Below are 23,239 nucleotides of genomic sequence, written 5' to 3'. Positions count from 1 at the left end.
AGGTCTAAATCTTTTATTTTATTTAGTATTTGCAATTCAATAAACTACATTTGGATTATATTCTAATCTCTTTATATTTGGAGGTAGATGTTCACACTTTTTTTATATTCTGACTACAATCTTTCTTTAGGTCTATCCTGGCTTTTAGGAACTAAATGATTTTCCAGATAACAGATTGCAGCTATGAGAAGCACACCTTTTCATCTCTCTTCCAAGGACCGCATTCCACAGTATATGCAATATTGTCCCAAAAGGACCTCTGAATTTCCCTTCTCTGTACTTAAAAAGAGAAAGCCTACAGATTTGGTTTGCTCATAGTCTCAAAACAAAGAACTTTGTTCCTTCATGAAAAAAAAAATTCTCAGAAAAGGAAGTTATATTTGGACATATATTCCCCTTGGAAATCTCTTCTGATGGCTTTCAGTAAGCAATTTTCAAAGTTCTATTGAGCCCTGTGAAAACTGCAAACCTCAAGCTAATTTGTCCTGATTTGAGAAGGGAACTGAATATATTAACGTAGAAAAAAAAAACCCAAAATATCAGATCCTCCCCAACCCAAGGACCAAAGATTCCAACCCACAAAATGAAACTGTAATATCTATTATGCAAATGTAAGCTCTACCTTGTCTTCCTGAAAGGCTTGATTTGGGGGCTATTTGATGAGTATATCTAAATTAGCACATTATCTTGCTTCAAGAGTACACTTTTGTAAATGTGCAAGTCTCCTGAACTCCTGTCTTGTCTGTATTGCACTGGATCCCAAAAGGCAGGGAACAAAGCCTTTCAAGACAGGTAACAATTAATATTGAAAACAAGGTGACAGCAAGTTTAAAAAAAACTCATGTCTCCTCTGATGCTGGCAACCCCAAGATGATACAGCAACAGATGAACCTCTGCTCAGGGCACAGCACTGATCTTCTCCATGGTAAGGCTGACCAATTCTACATTCACTTGCATTTTCATAGGGTCTTGCTTACAATACAGATTCATCTATCAGTGATAGCAATCAAGTCTGGAATATGGACTTGGCTTTGAAGGGCACCTTGGCAGCAGGCTCTAATATTCTTATCTCATTAATAAACCAATAGTTCCTGGGCACAGGCACATATAATATTTACACATTGATTAAATGTACACCTCTTATGCAGCTAGCAGTCATACTGTATTCATGATAGGCAGGCATACAAGAGGATTCGCTATCATATAAGGTTACTAAATCCTTCTATAACAGCCTTCTGGGCCAGCCACCATCATTCCCACTTAAGTTTGTTTCACAATGTTATCTAGGAATACACAGCTGGATTTACCTGGATTAAACTCACATGTGCATTTCAGAAGTGCAACTAATACCTGAAAACTGCTAACAGATGTTGAGTCAATGGAACCAGAATAGAATTAGTCCTATTTAAACCTCCCAAATGTGTATAGCATGGACACTCAGCCTTAGCACCAAATATTTGTATTTAAAAATCTGCTTATATTGTTCTGTACTCTTTGCTATTGCAGACATAGTCTGTGCAAGTTCTGGGGACAAATAAAAAAAATAAATAAAAAAAAAAAAAAAAGACAAGCCAGAAGATGAAATATAGTGGCTAGGAAACCAATCTAGGAGTCAGAGAACTAATTTAAATCCAAAACCAACAAACCAAGCAAGATAAATTGCTGTTCTGGGCTTTTATTTCGTCTCCTTAGCCTTCATGACAAGACCTGTCTTTCACTGCATTTGTACACTGTACAGAAGGCCCTAATCTGAGTAAATTAATCCCTATTATCATGCAGGATAATGATAAAAGTATAAAGGTGACCTCCAACTTTCTCTATATGCTCTCAGACAAATAATTTAATTTCTGCAGGATTAGGACACATCCATATTATGTTCATAAAGCATGTCTGTGTCTCACAGAGGGCCTGGAACCTGACCAATTTGTTACTATGATCTGTGAACCCAGTCCAAGTCTCTAACTACTTTTTCATAAGGTAACCTTATAGCCAAATCTTCATCTTCAATGTCACCAGAATAGGCAAATTGGTAAGAGATGCCTACATGTCTGCAAAGTTGGAGTGAGATCACCACATATTGACTACTGAGTTAAACCAAAAGAACTTTTTCAGCTGGATAAAAAAACCAAAACAGCTTCATCAGAATAAGCAGATGCTCAAATAATATACCTCATATTTTCTAGCCTCTGAATGCATACTGAACATTATATAAAGTGGCTATTACAGACTCCTGAGCCAAGGGGATTTTCTTAGGTTGTAGATAAAGTGAAAATCCTTCTATTCAAAGTAAAGATATGTTTTTCATACTTTTCTACATATATTTGTAAATGATCATCTGGACATCTGTCATAGCATAGCCAAATCTGTAACTCTGTAAAAGACTGTTAAACTTTATATTATGCATACAGATATTTTACATGCATTAAAAATCAGGTATAATTGCATATTTGACACAAGGGGAAGAAAGAGGAAGACTGTAACCTGAAGGCATTACTAAATGAGAAAAAAAATGTTTTTTTCTTTTAACTTGTGTATGTGCTTGCACACAGGTGGAAATCAAACAGCTACTCTTCAAGTAAAAAAAAAAAAAATCAAAACAAAAATGAAACAGCAATAAAAGTTAAACCCAAAACTTTCTGCTGTAAAAATAAAAGTTTGATGAACAGGAACATAAAATACATGTTGTCTGATAGACTTTATAAGCAAAACATACTTGTTATAATGTATCACCAAAGACTCAATCAGAATTGCTGTATTCATATATTTTATGTATCACCAAAGACTCAATCAGAATTACTGTGTTCATATATTTTTACTTTGTCTCCATCTTTCTTTGACAAAAACTACAATTGCTGATGGATGACAATACATTTTTGCCAACAAAGTTGGCATCTATCAGTATCTATCTTAATGAAGAATATTGACCCAAACACTGATTTTCTGAATAACAAAAACAATAGAATTAGCAGGCAGAAGAATAGGAGAGTAGCCATCACAATTTTCTTTGAATATTGTCTGATTTCTACTGTTCATCACCTACTGCATGACTGCCTATTCAGCAGAACATCAACATTTCTAAAACTTCCAAATAGCTCAGGTATGTGTTAGAAAGAGATAGCAGGGAGGTAGGACAGTTAATCTTTGTGACTTTTTAATTTTGTTTTTAGAATAATGAAATATTACCTGCTTGCTTCAGCATATAGACTCACAGAAGTGAAAAAGTACTTCAAACTTCATGGCCTATTTGCATCAAAAAATATTTTTTTATTGCAAAAAGATTATGTCCATCTTCTGGAAAAACATCATGCAATTGTGTGAGGTTTCAAGTTTACAGCCCTATGTAAAATACAGCTTCCTAGTATTACAGAGGTTTTCCTTTTGATAAAGAAGAAAAATGGTAGACTATATGCATAGGGTCACCCATTCATGTTTAAAGAGAATGAAAAAAAAAACCACAAAAGAAAACAAAAACAAAGAAACAAAAACCAAACCAAAACAAACAAAAAACCCCCCAAACAACAGAAACAAAACATGAGCCATCACAGCCAAAAGCCCAACCCCTAATGTAGTTGTAATAAAGTTCACTTACAAAGGCTCTATGTTTAAAACCATGCCAGTATCTGTGCTGAATAAACTCGTTAAAATAAAGCACAGTCCAAAGCCCTCAAAACAAGGGCTTCACAGCAATCAGCAGTACACAAACCATCAACATTTCTTCCTGCAGAGCTTAGAATTGAGAATTTCAAAACCTCGATTGCAAGTTCACTGGAATTAAGAGAGTTTTCAATGGCTTTGGATTATGTCCCAGAGAAATAAACAGGCAGAAGCAGACAGAAAGTTAAGGCAAGTTAGGAGAAAAACATTAACAGTAAGGGTGAGCTTACTTTATATTCTGAGGAACAATTTGCACACCTGCTCTATTTCAAAATCCCAATAAAATTATACTGCAGGCTACGTTCTATGATACATTTGCATACAAGAGAATACTTTCTTTGAACTGAACTTCTTTAGCTTATTTCAAGTTAAAACAGTAAAATGGAACATAAAAAATAACAAATGTATTAATAACCCGCAGGAACTTGGGAAATCGAAAGACCTCGTAAACTGCATCTGGAGCATTGTGTCCAGTTCTGGGTTCCCCAGTTCAAAAGGGACAGGGATATACTGGAAAGAGTCCAACAGAGAGCAACGATGATGATTAAAGGACTGGAACATCTGTCATGTGAGGAAAGGCTGAGAGACCTGGGGCTGTTTCCTCTTGAGAAGATAAGACTAAGAAATCTTATTGTCTATAAATATCTGAAGCGTGGATGTCAAGAATGAGCCTGTCTCTTTTCCATGGTGCCCTGTGATAGGATGAGGGGAAATGGCACCAAGTTAGATCAAAGGAAGTTCCACCTCAACATGAGGGAAAACTTCTTTACTGAGAGGGTGACGACGGAGCACTGGAACAGGCTGCCCAGAGAGGTCATAGAGTCTCCTTCACTGGAGACTATCAAGATCCGTCTGGACACATTCCTGTGTGATCTGCTCTAGGTGTTCCTGGTGCAGCAAGGGGGTTGGACTTGATGTTGGAGTCTTCAGAGGTCCCTTCCAAGCCCTATGATTCTATAATTCTATGAAATTTGTAAGCAAACATAATTTCATCATTTTTATATGAACTGTAATAAAAAATATTAGATACGTCAATACTCTGAACAGCAAAAATGCAAGAATAGCAAGTTCTAAATATTTTGTTACCAGAAGCCACTATTTTCATTCTTTATTGTGATGCTTGAAAATACATCTTACCCTTCGTTGCCAGGGGCATTAAGCATGGACTGTGTGACTCAATCTCCCTTAGTTGTGTTTTTTTTTCCTGATTTTCTTGAGAGGACACATTGTCTCATGAGAAAAGGCTGAAATAGATGGGAGTGTTCATCCTGGAGAAGACCAGGTTTGGGGGTGGGAGCGAGCTCATAAATGTGTACAAATACCTGAAGGGAGGATGTTGAGAAGATGAAGCCAGACTCTTCTTAGTGTTGTCCAGCGACAGTTCAAGAGGCAATGAGCGCAACCTGAAACACGAGAGGTTCCATCTGAACATCAGGGAATACTTTTTTACTGTGAGGGTGATGGAACACTGGCACAAGGTGCCAAGAGGTGAAGGAGTCTCCATCCTTGGAGATATTAAAAATCCATCTGGACATGGTTCTAGCCAGCCTTCTCTAGGTGGTCCTGCTTGAGCACAGGCATTCAACAAGATGACCTCCAGAGGTCCCTTCCAGCCTCAATCATTCTGTGATTCAGTGAAAGCACAACAGTTTACCTACAGGGGCTTTCTTCCCAAATCTGCCTTACACTTCTTTCCCCCTTTATCCAAGTTTTCTAGGTTTCCATTATGCTCCCCTTATTCAGGTATTTCTGTGAAAGTTATCTAGCAAAAACTTGTCTAGTCTATTTTACACTGTATATTCTGAGAGCAGAACTTGCTTGCAGAACTTGACTATGCTCAGTATTTTCTTAATCTGGCATTAAAATAGGCAAAAGCTCAGAGGCTAGTTTGTTGAGTTTTTTTCCCCTCCAGCATAAGAAAGAATTACAATGCTTCTGGATTTTTCCATTTGTGAAGGATTCTACTTCTTCTGAAACCAGGAATTGTATGGAGTTATTCTTAACAGTTAGAGTAAGCAGATCAGACAGGCTCTATTTAAAGTTTTTAATTTTTAGATCTTTTCCCAGACTGTCCTTTAGCTCAAATTCACCTTCCAACCAAATAAAAGCCCTTGTTCAGATAAACAAATCTAAGAAGGAGCCCTAGAAAAATACTAATGTAATATGATTCAGTTTGCTGTTGGCCCTATGTTCAGCAATGAGAACATCATCTAAATTCAAGAACTTCAAAGCAACTCAGAGCCCTACCTGGGAAACAAGAAGGCAAGTCTACAAAAATAACCTAGTCTAGTCGTTTAGGGAATTATTTTGCCTGTAATGCTTTGGATTTGCGTAAATACGATTTTTACTTTCTGAAAGCTACCTGGATAATGGATAATGTTGATGCTGACAAGGAACAAACAGGTAATTGAGGTAATTCGTCCTCAGATACCATTGTGTACTGCAATAGCCTGCAACCATGACCATGTAGGTTCCTGCTCTGAAATTCAGAGACAGAAACCTACATAGAATACTTTGTAAGAAGCCGTAACGAAGTCAAACAGATCCCTAAAGATGCTATTTTGTTTTGCATTTCAACCAACCCCAGCAAAACAACCATCAAAAGGGAGATTTCTGATCAGCTCCCCTCCTCACATTTCTGCTCATTCCTCTACATCAAATTTGGCTCACCCTGAAGCAACATGATTGCCAGATCAGCTCACTTATCTGAAAGAAAGTTAAGCAATTTCATTATGGAAGAATGGTAAGTAAATTTTCTGTAAAAATCAGCAAGTTAAACAGCTTAGCCTCTGGCTACATGATCATTAGCAGCAACATGAGGAAGACAGAAGACCCTGCAACTCGGGAAGCTGGGCATCATTTGTCAGTATCAACCTGCCACTAGACCAGATGAAGGCATGCATAGAATGGCATCTAAAAATGCCAGTGTGCCACATGTTCCGAAGAGCTGAAAACTGTTTATCAAAAGTATGCATATGGTTTACAACCTGCCTATATGTACATTTTATCATCTTTGCTGGATGTATCCTCATAATCTGTATAAAAACCTGAGCAGTGGTGTTAGCCCCCTAAACATGCAAAGAAACAAATTATTATGACAGTATATCTTGCCCAAGGTAACACAGAGAACATGAAGCCTGTTTTCACTCTACCTTTAAAGGGGTAGTAAACCAACCACTGTCCTGAGATCTTATTTCTTAAAACATTTCTTATTTCTTAAAACATTTTTTAAATTAGGCCAACATTACGTGGCTTAACCTAGAAACTGAATATAAATGAAGTGAAAATTCAACATCATCTCCTCTGCTCAGCTCTATCACTCTTTCAAGAACTAGCCTGGAGCCAGGCAAATTTCACAGAAGTTAAGCTGACTTAACTCTGCAACAGAAGAAACTTCTGGCAGAAGTCAGACTTAGTCAATATCTTGAGTCTCAAAGTAGCAGCACTACTGTTAGCTACTCCTTCCTCTAATACAAAAAATTAGCCACAAATATGGTCCCAAACTATCTTAATCAGAGTAACAGCTGGTCTAACTGCAGACAGTTTATCTTGGGAGTCATCCTGTGAAAGTAATAGCCAGGTGCACCAAAGAGAAGGTAAAGGAGGGGTATTTTTATGTACTTTCTTAGAGTTGGAAAGGGCCTATATTTCCCACGGTCACACAGAGTCATTCAATAGAAAACATTATCCTTTTTATAATTCCAGAGCAACAAAAACATCTCAATTTTTCAGATAAATCCTTAACTGAAGAATACAGAGATTTTATCTTTCCTCTGACTAAGAGTAAAAAAGGGTGTAGTGGTGAAAAAAAGTTAAAAACAAAACTGAATCAAACAAAATAATCAAAAAAAGGCAGCTCAAAAACAGGTTTTCCAATTTGTATGTAACTTCTCTTGAGGTCTGAGGTATCTGTCATTGCCCCTAGAAAAGGAAAAAAAAACAAGCCCTATGTTTGAGATCCCAAAAGATAAGACAAAATGAAAAGGCAAGTGTTAAAATCAACACCTTCACCCCCTCAAAACTGAGTACATAGGGAAAAAGCAGCTTCTTAACAGTGTTAGAGAACTTTCTGCAGACAGTTTCAGTTTTAAGTAACACCTTCTTCTTGCCTTGAAATGAGTCCATATTGGGTTTTCCATTAGGATATGTACATGGTCATGAATTCAGGTCTGAGAAATTGAAAGAACCAGTATTATTTCAAGTGCCCACTAGACCAACGCTTTTTATCTGCAGCTGGAAGTTACATTTATCAACAAGGAAAACCTAGTAAAAGTAATTTAAAAATTGAAACGGTTGGTATCACTATACCTGGTATTAATACCATACTTGGGGGCAACTCCAGGTCATAAAACTCTTGTCCCCATTGGACCTGATGGTCTTACTTATACTCTTTGTCTTCTTGTCCCACAGGAGAGGAAAAGGATATGAAGGAGATAGAGGAAAAAAGATAAAGGAGAGGAAAAAAGATAAAGGAGAGGAAAAAAGATAAAGGAGAGGAAAAAAGATAAAGGAGAGGAAAAAAGATAAAGGAGAGGAAAAAAGATAAAGGAGAGGAAAAAAGATAAAGCTTCCTGATTACCTGAAAAATCCACATCAACTGCCATTTCTCATATGAAATGGAAGTGCTCACAGAACACCATAAAAATGAAAATATTTCAACTTTTTCAAAGACAATGCTGGCACTCAAATGACAAATGGAGACTAGACAGAAGTAACTCTGTTGTTTGCCCTACATACATTGCCCATCTAGTAATATAACAACCTTGCAGACTATATGGTAGCCAATAACGAAGAAAAAACGTTGTTCCATTCCTGTAGTCCTGGTTTAGAATCTTTAGGAATGTATTCTACTTTCAAATGCAGTGTTTCTTTGGAAAGCATTAAGAGCACTTTTTGAATCTTCACACAAATCAATGCCAATTTACCTGATATAAAGACTGAAGAAAGAAACTAAAATGCAAACGTTTGGAGTGGGCTTGGAGTTGAAAAAAAACTCACCTCAGAAATAGTTATGCAAGTGTACATTTGCAAAGGCTTATGTCAAAAGTGTTAGCACGGACATCCAGAAATTACTTATACACCTACTCTGCACAGTGCAAACATAAAATAAAAGCAAGCTGAACACACCATTATTTGTGTCCAGTCACAACAGTGAATTGCAAATACATAAAAAATACCAAAAAACTTGTCATATGAACTGTGGGACTTTGATAAAGGTAACTTACAATTAGAATACCTCCAGCTTTTGGAAAGCAAGTGTGGGCCCTATTCGATACTTCATAGTCCACTTTTTGGTGGTCTGTGGAGTTGCCACATTCGTCCCTTAAAGCAACGTAACAGAAGGGAGTTAAATGAGCCAGACTCCACATGTCCCAGGCAGACATTGGACTCTATGGCTCAAATATACATTTATTACACTACAGGAAAAAAATATAAAATAAAATCTCTCCTTCAACATTCATGAATGTTTTTAGAGCCCTCTCTTCCAAGCAGTCAACCACAAAACTGTCTTTGTGTTCTCATATTGCTGCTACATCTGATTCATATTCATCATAGAGCTTCATTGGAGCTCCATTTCAGCCGGTCTTCAGGTGAAATTACAAAGTATACTGCAACAACAGACAAGACCAAACAGCAACAACAACAAAAGAAAAAAACCCCAACAAAACAAACCCTACTCCCTCTCCTCCCAACAAATAACAAATCCCAAACAAAACAAAGTCCATCTATTTCTAATTACTAGCATTAAATGGCTAAACTAATATAGAACCCAGAACCCATATTTCAAGGCAGGTCTTTTCCTCTGATTTGGCTGTCTGATTCAAAAGGCTTTCAAAGGCTGAATGAACAAATTGCATGTTTTCACCTGCAGAGCCCTGAAGCAGCTTCTTTTCTTCTACCACTATCCTACTACAAGTAAATTTCCTGCTCCTTTCAGTTACCTTCCAGCCTACAGTTCCCTCCAAACTTTGCAGTTCCTCTTTCTCCAGGCCTCATGGCTCATTTACTCTCAAAAAATCACTTATCTCCCCCTTCCTGAAAAGCCCAGCAGCCGTGAAAATATAATGTGACAATCTCCCTTTATGCTACCAAGCCTTTTCTTTTTTCTTTTTTTGCATTTTTTTAAACCAAAAAGGGAAAAAAAATAAATTGTAAACTTGCAACAAATACAACCAAAGAAACCTATCAGTTAAAATAGTTTAAAAGTTAAAAGCATAGACATGTAAAAAAGTTAATTGAGTTCCTAAAAGAAGCTGCTATGAATACAATATAACTCCCAGATAAGAGGCCACTACCAACAGTTTTGGGTTTTTTTCAGATTACATCCCCATTATGCCTCTAATTGCATATGCAATTATTATCTAGAATGGTACTTTTGGAAGGTGTTTCCATCATAGTGGTAATAATCAAATGCCCATCAGTAGCTGGTTCCTTATCAAGCTATTCTATTAGAGTCAGAACTTCCATGCTCAGAGGCTGAAGAAATTAGCCATATATAGGCTATCAAAAACTAATGATGTCCAGAAATAAACTGAGAACTTCTGATGTCAAACAGAATCATAAAGAAAACAAACAAAGCAACAAGTATTTGCAAAGGTACTTTATAAAAAATGCTAATCTTCTAAATATTCGAGAAACAGGCATTAAAAGAAAATTAAAAACAAAAAAGCCCCAAACCAACAAACCACAAACAGCTGTTGGGGAGAGATTTGTATGAAGAAATAAAAAGCAACAGTTTCAATAAAGTCACCAGATTAGTCCAAACAGGAAGGGATCTTGCAGTCATTCAAAAATGTCACCACTCCCCATTATTTAAGCAATTTGTTATAAAACCTACATAATGCAAACACAACATACAGTGGTAACCTCAGAGATAAAACATACACAAATTTCAAATACTTCATGTGTGTCTTATTACTCTTACCTGTAAATCAGGAAGTATTATTATACAGTGGAGCTCCTATAGTAATTTCAACATCTGCTTCAAATTTCTCCCTAGATCAGAGAAAAACCTATATTCTCCCTTGACAAACTAACTTCAAAATATGTATTCTCTCAGTTGTCTATTTCTGAAAAATAAAAGTAACCATGCAATCTCTTGGAAAACAGATTCCGTAATACTGAGAAACACCTTTTAAATTCCTCTCAAAGCACAATGGTACAGTTGCTTGTATTTCTCTGCACTGAAAACATCTGAGCTCTCATTTAATTACAAGAAGCAATGATTCTAAAAGAACACGCTGTTGGCTGACGAAACAAAGTCACACTGGTGACAAAAAGTTTTGTTGTTCTTAATGTAATCATTGCCTTTTAAATTACTAGATCTGTAGATGACACTTGCAAGATTGTTGCCCAAATCAAACTGTCACACAATTCAGAAATGTCCCTTTTCATTGTAACAAATACGAAAGTTTCAAAATTGCATACTCAGGACTTATGAGTTCAAACAACTTAAGAATTCAGTAAGTGTTAGCCTGGAAGTACTAAAATTATGTGTAAATCCTGAAAGATAACTGTACTTTTCCAAATCCTACAATGTATTTTGCATGCCATATTTTACCTGGGAGCTCTGCACAAGGTGCACTGCAAAACATGGCATAAAATACCAAAATAGGGCAGTGGATTTGTCAGAGAAGTTCAGGGGGGCAAGACAGCACAGTGAAGATGAGGGAACAAACAATAATTTCAAAATTAAGCTTCATGAAAGAAGTGATGAGATGAAATTATAGGAAAAAAGAAAAAACAAAGGCCTTGGTCTGGATAGGTAAATCCAACCTTGAAGAAGTAATAAAGGAAATACTTGTACAATACAGCAGCTTTTAAAAACTGGATAGGAAGCAACAGCTATTTAAGACCAAACAGAATGCTTGGAACAGTTCCAGCTCAAACAAATTAGGGAACAAGGTGAACAAACGGAAGAAAAAATATTAAAATATTTTTTAAAAATTGAAATTTCCAGCAGTCTAAGGTTTCAGCTGTCATATGGTTGCAGAAACAAATTGATTTAGGCTAGTGTGCATTAAGACCATAAACCACACAGCCAGAGAACACAGGCTGGTACATTCCAGCTTTCCGCAGCAGGACTTGGATGCAACTAAGCCATGACAACAAAGCACATAGAGAACAATACTGCATAAAATGGGATTTAAAAAAACAACACAGAAAGGGTTAGGTGCTATCTGCCAATAGGGAAAAGTCAACAGCAGCTCACAATGATGATGGAAATTGCTTTGTTCAAAAGGGTAACATTTTTCCAGAACATTTAAGTGACTTTGTTTTGTGCTAAACCCAAAGGAATTGTTGTTTTTATTCAAACAATAAATCATGCTCACTATAAGGGCTTGAAACAGCATTTTGTGTATTGATGATCTTTTGATGCTCATGGCATCCCAAATAAACACCAATCAGCCTTAAGCATCACAGATTTGGTATAAGTCACATTCTACAAACAAATCACTCAAAAAATAGTTTCAATTTGCAAATAATTTCAAAATTGTTGAGTTTTCATTCAGCAGTGTTCTTTTTGTTTGCCTGCTTTAAGCCATTAGTTTTCGAGTTGTTTCCATAGAACCATCCCATCAGCTGCACCAACTAGAGTGGCTATGTAATCTTTCTTTACCTAATACAACTTACTGTAAAGATCCAAAGATAATCTCAGTGATCTAAAAATCACAGATCCAATAGGGGCAGCATATACTTCATCCCACACTGTTTTAAGCAGCACCTTTTGCACAGGACTGTATATGACTCCACATGACTTTTTAACAAGCAAATAGAAAAAGTCAACTCTTCATGAGAAGTTACATGGAGAAATTACATACTAAACTGGGATGAGTGGTTGACACACCAGAAGGCTGTGCTGTCATTCAGCAAGACCTAGACAGGCTGGAGAGTTGATCAGGGAGAAACTTGATGAAATTCAACAAGGGCAAGTGTAGAGTCTTGCATTTGGGGAAGAACAACCCCATGTACCAGTAAAGGCTGAGGGCTGACCTGCTGGAGAGCAGTGCAGGAGAAAGGGACCTGCGGGGCCTGGTGGACAGGAGGATGACTATGAGCCAGCAATGTGCCCTTGTGGCCAAGAAGGCCAATGGCATCCGGGGGCGTATTAGAAAGGGTGTGGTTAGGAGGTCAAGGGAGGTTCTCCTCCCCCTCTATTCTGCCTTGTTGAGGCTGCCTGTGGAATATTGTGTCCATTTCTGGTCCCCTCAGTTCACGAAGGACAGGGAACTGCTTGAAAGAGTCCAGCGCAGAGCCACAAAAATTATTACGGGAGTGGAACATCTCCCTAATGAGGAAAGGCTGAGGGAGCTGGGTCTCTCACACTGGTGCAGGCCATAAGACAATTCTTTAATAAGCAGGAAGAAGTTAGTGAATGCACTGATTTACGGGAAGAAAGGAAAAAGTGTAGTCACTACCTCAAGCAATCCAGCGGTTTGAAACCTTTGAACCACTTTCTTCTAGAAAGTAAGAGTGATTGGACAGATCAGGATTACAAATGCACATCCACTTCTGTGTATAAAGACAGAAAATGCCCACCCATCATCACACAGGCTCTTAGAGCTGTTCAGGTCCTAGAACAACTGTCAGAGCTTCAGCCCTCACATTCCATTCATCTTCCCAATCTAGTTTACCCTGGCTATTTCATCACTGCCCATGAAGAGGCTTAACAGGTCACCCTCTGTCAGTAGCTGTCACAAAAGCCACAGGAAAGATGTGGCTGTTTCAGAATTTCTACACATTTTTTGATCACTTTTTTTCATAGGGTTCCAGGGATACAAGCCTTTCTAGATGCTCATGAGTCCACTCCAATAGGCAACTATGAGGAAATAACAGAAGTCTCAATCTTTATTATAGCCACCAGTCATATCCATGCACATTCTTCTATTTGCTCACCCAATTCATCTTCTGCAAGAGGCAACAATTTTATTATTATTTTTCAACTATCATCATAAAAGCTGGTGATTTCCACTTAAACAAGCACAAAGCATAAAACCAGATGATGACTGCTATCATTAAATTGAGATCACATTCCAGTTTACACTTGATTTGCTTTTCAGCATTACAGGCTTTTTTTTCCACCTGCACTTTCTAATGAGGAACAAAAGTATTCCAATTGAAAGCAAAGAAACAATTTAACAGGTGGCTTGGTTCTTCTGAGTTTTCTTTAGGTACCCATTCACTCTTCTTGCCAGACAGTTGAAAATTCCAAATGCACCTGACTTCCATTATTCTGTATTCTCCATTCCAAAAAACCTTAAGGTGAAAGTAAAAGGTAGGCAAATAGATCTACATAATTTTTTGGCTTGCTTCCATAGACTTCACAATTTCTGATATATATGATCTGTTGTATTAGAAGGCCTTCTGTTATTTTCACAGCATGTCTAGGATTTTCCCCTGTGCTAACTGCGAAGTGTTCACCAACAACGTAGCCAGCCTGCTGATCTAGAGACTTAAAGCACAAGAAAAAGTGAGGACTCAGATTTTCCCTCCAACTGCTTAACATGATATACTGAACTTGCTTTTTTCCCCCCTCAAACTGGACAAATGGGCTGACCCACAGTTTTGTCTCGGGAAACTCATATAAAACTTACATCCATAGTAGTGCAGCCAATGAAGACTTTACCATGGCCCTGGAACAAGATCAAACAGAAGTGCACAAACTATACTGAGGAAGATGGGTTCAAATCACTGTCACCTTTAACACCATTCCCATGAGTAAGCAGATAACCTCAGTTAAGGTAATGCCTGAAGTTTGTTCAGCCAACATATGCCCTTATCAAAAAACTCCTGCCTATTAAGGATCAGTCATGGAACTTAGTGGGCAACACCACAATTTCTTTAACATAAAAAGCAGCAGTGAGACACACCATGTTTACCGTGGGCTGGAAACACTGATGACTATTAACTTTTACTAATTCACACATTTCAAAACAAATACTCATCTGCTCATTAACCTTGGCTATTTACAGCATATGCTGGCTTTTACAGCATCACGTTAGAGTAAAACCCCAATTAAATATGCCTTTGCTGTGGTAACAAAAGGATCATGAAACTTAGACTGGTTACAATCACCATCTTAGCACTGCTCTACATTTGGTTCTGCTCCAAACAGTTCATGATGCCTTGGGGAAGTCCAGTCTATTTAATGTATCAGAATGGCAGGAATTATCTGAATTGCTATTCGTTTTATTAGTAGCAATTCTCAAATACATTAGCCTTTTTATTCCATTAAACAATTCAACTGTGAATAGTGAAATACAAATAGCAACAAAATTACAACACAATTAGTAATACTTTGAAGCAGCAACAACCATATACATTACAAAACAAGTTGCTGATTATGTTGAATCATGCAGTCAGAAAGAGAACTAAGTTTTTGAAAAAATGTTGTAAGAATAAAAAATAATAAAATGCACAACTGTATTAACCTACAAATACTACTTATAGGAAAGAGAGTTAACAGACTGTGCACAGTGAAAAAAAAAAAAAAAAAAAAGGTAAATTTGTCTTCAGAGAGCAAGCCAAAGAAGTATTGCTAAAAATACTATGATATTTCTCTGGCCAGAGCTAGATATTATTTACACAAATTACACAATACATTAGTCAAAATAAAAGCCAAATTCCTATAAAAACACTCAAATCCTATGTTTTATTTGGAAAGCCTTTATAAACGTGAAAATTCTGAGGAGCAGATCTTGAAAAATAATCAAACTAAGTTTTGACAAATAAGCAACTAAAAAAAGCCTAGGAATAAGCTCGTAAATTTAGTAAAAACTAATTGCTGATTAAGTTAATTTCACTAGCACCAATATGTAATTTATTACCTCTCTTCCTCCTGAACTTCCAAGTTCAAGTTCCAACTCCCCACACATTTCTTGATTTTTAGCTGAATGGTCCACTAAGGCACAGAAGATGCCAGTATTGTGACTTTGAATGAATCATAGGCTAACTTGCTTCCTTTTAACATTAAAGAACAGTGAATCTGGATGTGCCTCAGTTATCAATAAATGGCTAAATTGCATCCTACCAGATAATACCTAGGTACACCTTCACTTCATTGCTCCCCCACTCTGGAAATGGAGGCATACGGGTAGCAAGTACAAGCAGGTAGCAGAACAGGCCCCCAGTTTGGCTGGGTTATGGAACCCAGAATGCACAGTGAGGTTTATTAATCATTGGCATGAGTGGTTTCCATCTTTGGATAGTCTGGTAGAAGAGATTTTCACTGCAGTATTTTAGCATTCCTTGCTCTGGAATGGAGCAAGGCCTAAGCTAAACACACATTCAGCCACAGAAATTAGCTTCTTTGGGCATCCTCTATAGACGGTGAAGGCACTGGATTTGGGAAGAGACATTCATTAAGGATAGTCTTCCTCCCGTCTTACGCCTTCCTGCTATTTTAAGAAGAACTCTTCTTTAAGAAGAGTTCGTGTTGATGGTCTGCTACAAGACCAAACACTGAAGACTGCAGAATATTTGCTTGTGTAACAGACATGGAGAACTTTCTGACTCTGCTATTTCAAAATTCTTAAACCGGGATGGTCAACACTGATAAAAAGAAAGAGTCACAGTAGCAGAAAAAGTAATTTAGATTTTCCTTAATGCTGGTAGCATTAGAACAGGCAGAGAAAACCACTTTTCCCCCATCTTCACTGAAATTAACCTCTAGAAGAAACATAGCCAAAGTTTTAGAGGTTTTGTTCAGAAAATTGAAAACTTAATTTCTAAAGATGTTGAATGGGTTGAAGTAAATTTATAAATGCATATATTAAAAAAATTAAATATAACTTTGAAACTTCAAAATGTTCTGTTTTCTTGTGCAAAATCATGAAGCCAGACATGATAAATAAAGTCTGTTACAGTGATAATGCCTCTCAAATGTTTTAAGGTTAACTTTGGAGATTTGGACTTTCAAAGTGACTGAAAACCATAAGAACTGATACATTGGATTAGTGCAAGGTTGAAAATTTTTCTTGTATGTCAGCAAAAGAAGAGTACCTTCTAAGACTATACATTGGGTCTACATGGTGAGAGATGGGGACAGCAGAAGTCACCTCAGTGAGACCAGGGGCTGCCCACATGTCAGACACAGCTAATTCCAGCTGGCTCCATGACAGACTCACCACTTGGCAAAGCTGAGCCCATCAACAACACTGATGGTGCCTCTGTCAGTAAGAAGGGCAAAAAACACTGCACAACGACTGTGTTAGAAGAGTGAGAAAAATGTGACATAAGCAGCCCTGTAGATACCAAGGCCAGTGAAGAAGAGGGGGAAGGTGGTGTTCCAGAGCAGATATTGCCCTGCAGCCCATGAAGACCATGATGAAGCAGGTTGTCCCCCTGCAACCCATAGAGGGCCAAGGACCTCACACTGGACCATATGGATGCACCCTGAAGGAAGCTGCAGCCTGTGCCCAAACAGGAGCAGGACCTGTGGAAAGGAGCCCACACAGGAGCTGGTTTTCTGGCAGGAACTGCAGCCCATGAGGGACTCACATTGGAGCAGTCCTTTCCTGAAGGAGTGTACCCCATGGAAAGCACTTTTAACTGAGCAGATCTTGAAGACCTGCAGCCTGTGAGGAGGATCCACATTGCAACAGATTGACAAGGTCTGTACCCCATGGGAAGGACCTCACACCAAAACAGAGGAACAATGTAAGGAGGAAGGAGAGGCAAACTGTTATTAAATGACTGCAACCCCCATTCCCATTACACTGTGCCACTGGGAGGAAGGTGGTACAACAGTCAGGAATGAAGGACTGAAGCATGGAAAGAAGCAAGTAGGGGGAAAGCATTTTAATCTTGTCCTTGTTTCTCACTATCCTACCCAATTTTTAATTGACAATAAATGAAACAATCTTCCCCGAGTTGAGTCTGTTTTGCCTGTGACTGTAAATGGTGAGCAATCTCCCTTTCTTTATCTGAAGTTACAAGATGTTTTTTCTCATTTTCTCCTCCCCGCCTGTTTAGGAGAAAAAGTGAGAGTGTGGCTTAGCAGGCCACCAAAGTTAACACACCATAACTAGAAAGACATTAAGAAAGAATTATTAGGTATCATATTTTCACTACTTTCCAATACAAAATTACTTTTCTGTGTGGTAACTACAGATGTAAGATATTCTTTACCCTCCAGATATCAAAATTTTAAATTCCCCACACTTTTTGAAAGAAACCGTTTTTCATTTTCTGTCCTAAAATGTTATTCCGTATTTCCCCAACACTGTTCAATTATCCTGATCTCCTTTTCCACTTCTCTTAACTTTTATTTTCTAGTAATGTTTAGTAGACACACATAAAGACATCTTCAATGAAGGCAGCATTTCAACAGAAGAATCCTTCCACACACAGTCTGTCAGCAGTCAACAGCATGCTACTACTTCAGCAAGAACTTCTTTGTATACTAGTACCTCAGCTGCAAATGTCAGCCTTCTGTTGAGAAAGAGCAGAAGTCCCTCTACTTAATGGAGTTTGTTCCCTTGATTTTAATAATTAAATCTAAATATAGATAGCTATCTTCAGGACCAGATAGACGTTTGGAATTATAACCTGCAACCATGCTATCAAAAAGCTCTAAATGCTGGAAAACAACTCTTTAGAATCCTCTGAATTGATCCCACTTATCTACCTTCATACATGGTGCACTTCACTATTTTTGATATTCGACATTATTCCAGATGACAAATTATTTATATCTGCTTAATGCAAACAACTGTCAATTCATTTAACTCAAAAAGCCATGAGTTTGCATTTATTGTGAAACCAGAGCTGCTGTGGGAATGTGTGTAATAATTTTTTGAATTCTGATTTGGATCCTTCTACTATTCTCCCTTAAGTTAAAGTTGTTGGCTCTGTTCAGCAACTGATTTGGCTTGACTCCAGTTATTCACTTTACATCAAACTATGTTCTCCTCCTGTGTTTGTGCTACAGGTTATAGCTAAGCATGTGGTTTCTTCCAACAAACTTTGAATGTCCAGTTCTTATACATGCGTCCCTTGACTTCTAACATCTGTGCTAATTTACATGCAAGAGTAGAAATGCAACTTTAAACTGCCCAACAACATTTTTGTTAAGAATTTTCTGTATTGTAAGAAAACAACAACAAAAAGAGGGAAAAAGTCTGCCTAGTTTTTGAATAACAAAAATTAACTAAATTGAAATTAAGATTTCAGCTTTTATAAAGATGTTATGACAGGTGAATTAGCATTATATTTCATTACTGATTTGGTCATGAGACTCTGAGGAATACCACAGCCATGCTTGTAGGGCAGTGATGTACATTGTCTTAGGCCTAACATTTGCATGTTAGATATCTGCCTCTGTTGCCACCCGACACCGTCCTCCCTCTACCCCACAGCCTCTCTTCTCTCTGGGTAGCAGCATTGCAGATCAGCTGCATGACATCAACTGGTCAAGTCAACTCTCATAACAGGAGTACTTAGGATCTAAAAATCCCAATGTTGCCCTTGGTACTGATAGAAACTTAAGCAAAACAAGAGATAATGTAAGCAGTATCAGTAACTTATTCTAATTATGATAATATTAAAGGTATTTTAATATATCCTGGACTGAGGATGTCCAGGAACTAAAATTGTTCTGATACCAAGTATCCCAAAAAGTTACAGTCTTGAAGCAGTTTCTTAAAACAATTTTTAAGATGTTGTAATATGATTAAGTAAATCGTTAAATTTAAAAGTTAGAGAAAGACTACCATTTCATCTTTAAGAAGGAACACCTGTATTTCTCATATAAAATAATATATGCTTGAAGTGTATCTGTTGTAGCCAAAAAAAAGAAATCTGTTCTGCTTTTGGTCTAAATTTTTATTATTAAAAATTAAGAAATCTAGAAAGCTTTGCTGAGGTACTGGGAAAGCAGTTATACAGTACTTCTCATTACTGAAGGATACACAAAGACGATGGAGAGCTGCTGTAAATTAAACCAGACATATGTTAACTCCCATCAGCTAAAAGATCTTTCTCCCCATCTGTCTCCCCCTTCTTTTTCTCCTAGCCTATTCACATGTCATTCAAAAGACACCACCAGACAAACAAACCACTATACAAAGGAAAGTTTGAGGGTATTTGACACAACAGCTTTCACCCCAACACTTCCAGGACCAAACACAAGGTAAAAAGGCATGAGGAATCAGCTGAAGCAGATACTTAGAAACTGAACTATCTCAACTCTGCAGGAATTTCAGCCAACTGTTTGCGACATCACTGCAGTTACATCTGCAATGTCACAGTTCCTCGCACCCCTAGTAATTGCCTCCATTAAAAGTGTGGCTCTTTGACCCATTCCATACAGTACACATGTCCACTGAGGCTTCGCTTCAGCAGAAGTCCCTCACTGGCCTATCTTTAAACATTAAAGCAGATCCTTTTAAACTTAAATACAGATCTGAGTCCACAAAAGAGAACAGGGTTGAGTTGTGTTAAGATCTTTTGTGGTATAAATTGTGTTACTGCCATTTGGAAAAAGATAACCACAAACAATTAGCCAATGAGGAGAGACATTATATTAAGATCCATTTGAAGAACAATGAATTAGCAAGATGCCAGCAGCACATTCCAGATTTTTACTTCCTCTATGAAGAGTCAATAATTAGGTACTGAATAATCTTAAAGAAACTGTATCATGTCTGTGCATCTCAACTATTTCTGTTCCTTTAGAAGAAATATGGCAACAGTTGAATTTTTAAGCTCTTTATCACACTCTTGAAATTGAGATCTGTTTAAAACCAAACCAAAACACAAACAAAAAAACACACCAAACCCCACAACTTTGTGACAATTTTGAAATCTAGAAACAAACTGTGTATTTGAGAATTTCTACATAAACATTGTAATAAAAAACTAGCTTCAGAAGCAAATTTTTAGTCACTCAAACTATATATGGATTAATAAGAAGTGCCACACATAAGTCATGCTACTCACTTTAACAGAAGTCAATATAATATATTTACTGTGGTATGGAAGAACTTACTGGAACTAGCTTACAAAATCTACTGGCCCAAATGTATCCTTATTAAAAGTATACTGAAATCAATTTAAGAAATAATTTCAGAGAGGAAAAAAACAACCCACTTCAGAAGACCTAAGGAATACATACAAAACTTTAAAACCTGTGAATGCATATATCTTGACTGACACTCACTATATACTCTTCTGCCTATAGCTGTCATTACATAGCATCAAATTTATGAAAACATACATTCAAAAATCAGTGCCTACATGAATCCTCACTCATGTATTTTGATTTTTTGGTAGGTATCCAGTGACATGATGATCTCAGAGGGAGCTGAAATGGAATGCTACTCATGTCTCTATCCACCCCATTAAATTTGTATATCTTTGTTTCCAATACTGGCCAGAAACTACCATACACCAATGACTATACCATTCAAAATCACACATCTCCAAGTAGGTGGTTTGTCTTGTGGAATGGAAGACTGGAGTGTAGGAAATAACTTTTTTTGTAAGAAAACACTCAAAACCCTCAAAGATTTATTTGAAAATAGAAAGTAGCAACCTTGATCCAAAACTGTAAAAGCAAAATAAATATTGACATTAGTACATATTTTATTTACATTAACTAAGGGGAACTATGCAATAGCCTGTTACAATACTCATGAGTAAAGCAGTTACCTTAAATCTTAAATGCACAGTATTTTCACATCTATGCTGTTGGCATATCTAATGTACTGCAGGGCATTCACAATAATTGTCAATGAAATAAGTACTTGTCAAGCAAGAAAATTAATGCTCATTTTTTTCTTTACATTGTTCAAATAGACTCTAGGAATAAAAACAAACAAAAAAAAGAAACAAAGCAAACAAGTCAAATGAGAGGGAATCCCCCAGAAGAACATGCATTCATACCGAGCTGATCACAGAAAAAGCTTTTCACACCAATGCTGCAGAGTTATTGAAGATTACTATTGTAACATAACACCAGCTTCATCCAAACAAAAGCCCAACAAAAACCAAGCCACACACAAAATAAAGCATTTGTACTTGTAATCTTCAAACAAATTAATGCCCGTTTTCCTTGTACATGTGAATACTGTGGAAGGATTTAAAACACAAATACCTGACCATGCTAATATTCAGTTGACAGAACATGAGTTCACGATCAAACTGTTGACAGACTTCCCCCTGCATTAACAATCATTCATTTGATGATGTATATCAACATCTAAGCACACGTAGCAAAAACCTGTTAGAAAAGCTGGTTCAGATTTCTGTGTTTTCTGTGTTTTATCCACCAGCTCACTACACTGAGATAAGGAGTCGACCTTTCTTCTCGACTCCTCATGGGAGAATACTCTGCTTTACAAGCTTGCTACTGTGAAGTCTTGTTGTTAGCATGAAGAATCACAAAAACACGTGTGAGAAGAAAGATAGGATTCAATACCTTTCTCAACATTTGAAACATGATTTTCCAACAGTTCACCAGTTCTTGTCATCTTCCATTAATGTAAATAACTGAAGTTTAAGATTTCACTAGCAGGGATAAAATACTCCGCAGGTTAGTGGGAGGGGAAGGTAACACTCCATGAACTAGTTGATAAAGAAGCATTTCTCAGGTTTCATCTTTAAAGGATTATACTATGCCATCTAGGATTTTCACCTAAAAAAAAAGGCAATTTATCTTTGCAATGCGACTACTTCTACCTGAAGAGACTTCAGGTGGTTGCACCACAAGACATTTTTCTGTCCATTTTGAAGTCAATGTGACTGTGATTGCAAATTACTCACTAAAGAATAGCAGACCTGCATCCATCACATTCTTTTGCATCCCTGTAAATACAGCTACTTCCCTGTTTTGATCCTAAGGCAAATGGGTTTCACCTAATAGACTATTCAGAAAACTCACACAGTATGCAGGTCATCTCAACTCATTTCCTTGCTGTAAGAAGTACCATGAAAAAAGCTTTCAAACATCATCTGAGACAGGAACACATAGAAGCACCTTAAATTCTCATAAAATATTCACTAGAGCTACCCACAGCACCACTTCCATTGTAGTCCCAAACATACTTAGTTAAGTCATGTACTACTGCTGCAGGAAGAGGTGTCTTGAAGGAAATCTTCTCTAGCCCACATAGATAGAATATTTGCAAAGTCCCATGCATGAAGAAAAAAAAGGAGGGAGATCAAAGCTGAAATTTAAAAAAAGCCATTTTCTTGTAGCTATTCTAGAACTACATTATAATCATCATGAGATAAATGCTCTAATCTCCACCTGCACCATCCAAATCTTTCTCCTCCCACACCGGTACTGAATTTGCAGGAATAGAAGAATCCATAAGAAGGAACATTAAAAAAATAATAAAAATCCAGCTGGGAAGATACTTGCTTGTGGTTTGGGAACAATACTGACACCCTATTTACCTCGGATTTGACCAGTCTGGAACCTCTAAGTAGCTCCTTTCTCTACCATTTGGGAAATGCCATGACCAATTACTGGAGCAACACTTTTCTTCCAGAGTCCAGGCTGGCACAGAGGTAACCTAACAGAGTACCTAAACAGAGGTTTAGGAAGGAAAACCAAAAAAAAAAAAAAAAAAAAAAAAAA

At 37.2% G+C, this 23,239-nt stretch overlaps 1 protein-coding gene across 1 annotated transcript in view; it reads right to left on the bottom strand.

Annotated features, from left to right (window-relative positions):
* The window catches only part of PLD5 (phospholipase D family, member 5), a 173,664-nt gene that overhangs the window by 150,079 nt on the left and 346 nt on the right, over positions 1–23,239 (bottom strand). The window lies entirely within an intron of this gene.

This window comes from Chaetura pelagica, unplaced genomic scaffold, assembly GCF_000747805.2.
Source record: "Chaetura pelagica isolate M959 unplaced genomic scaffold, ChaPel_1.0 scaffold278, whole genome shotgun sequence".
Taxonomy (NCBI): domain Eukaryota; kingdom Metazoa; phylum Chordata; class Aves; order Apodiformes; family Apodidae; genus Chaetura; species Chaetura pelagica.
This window is presented reverse-complemented; position numbering and strand designations above follow the sequence as displayed.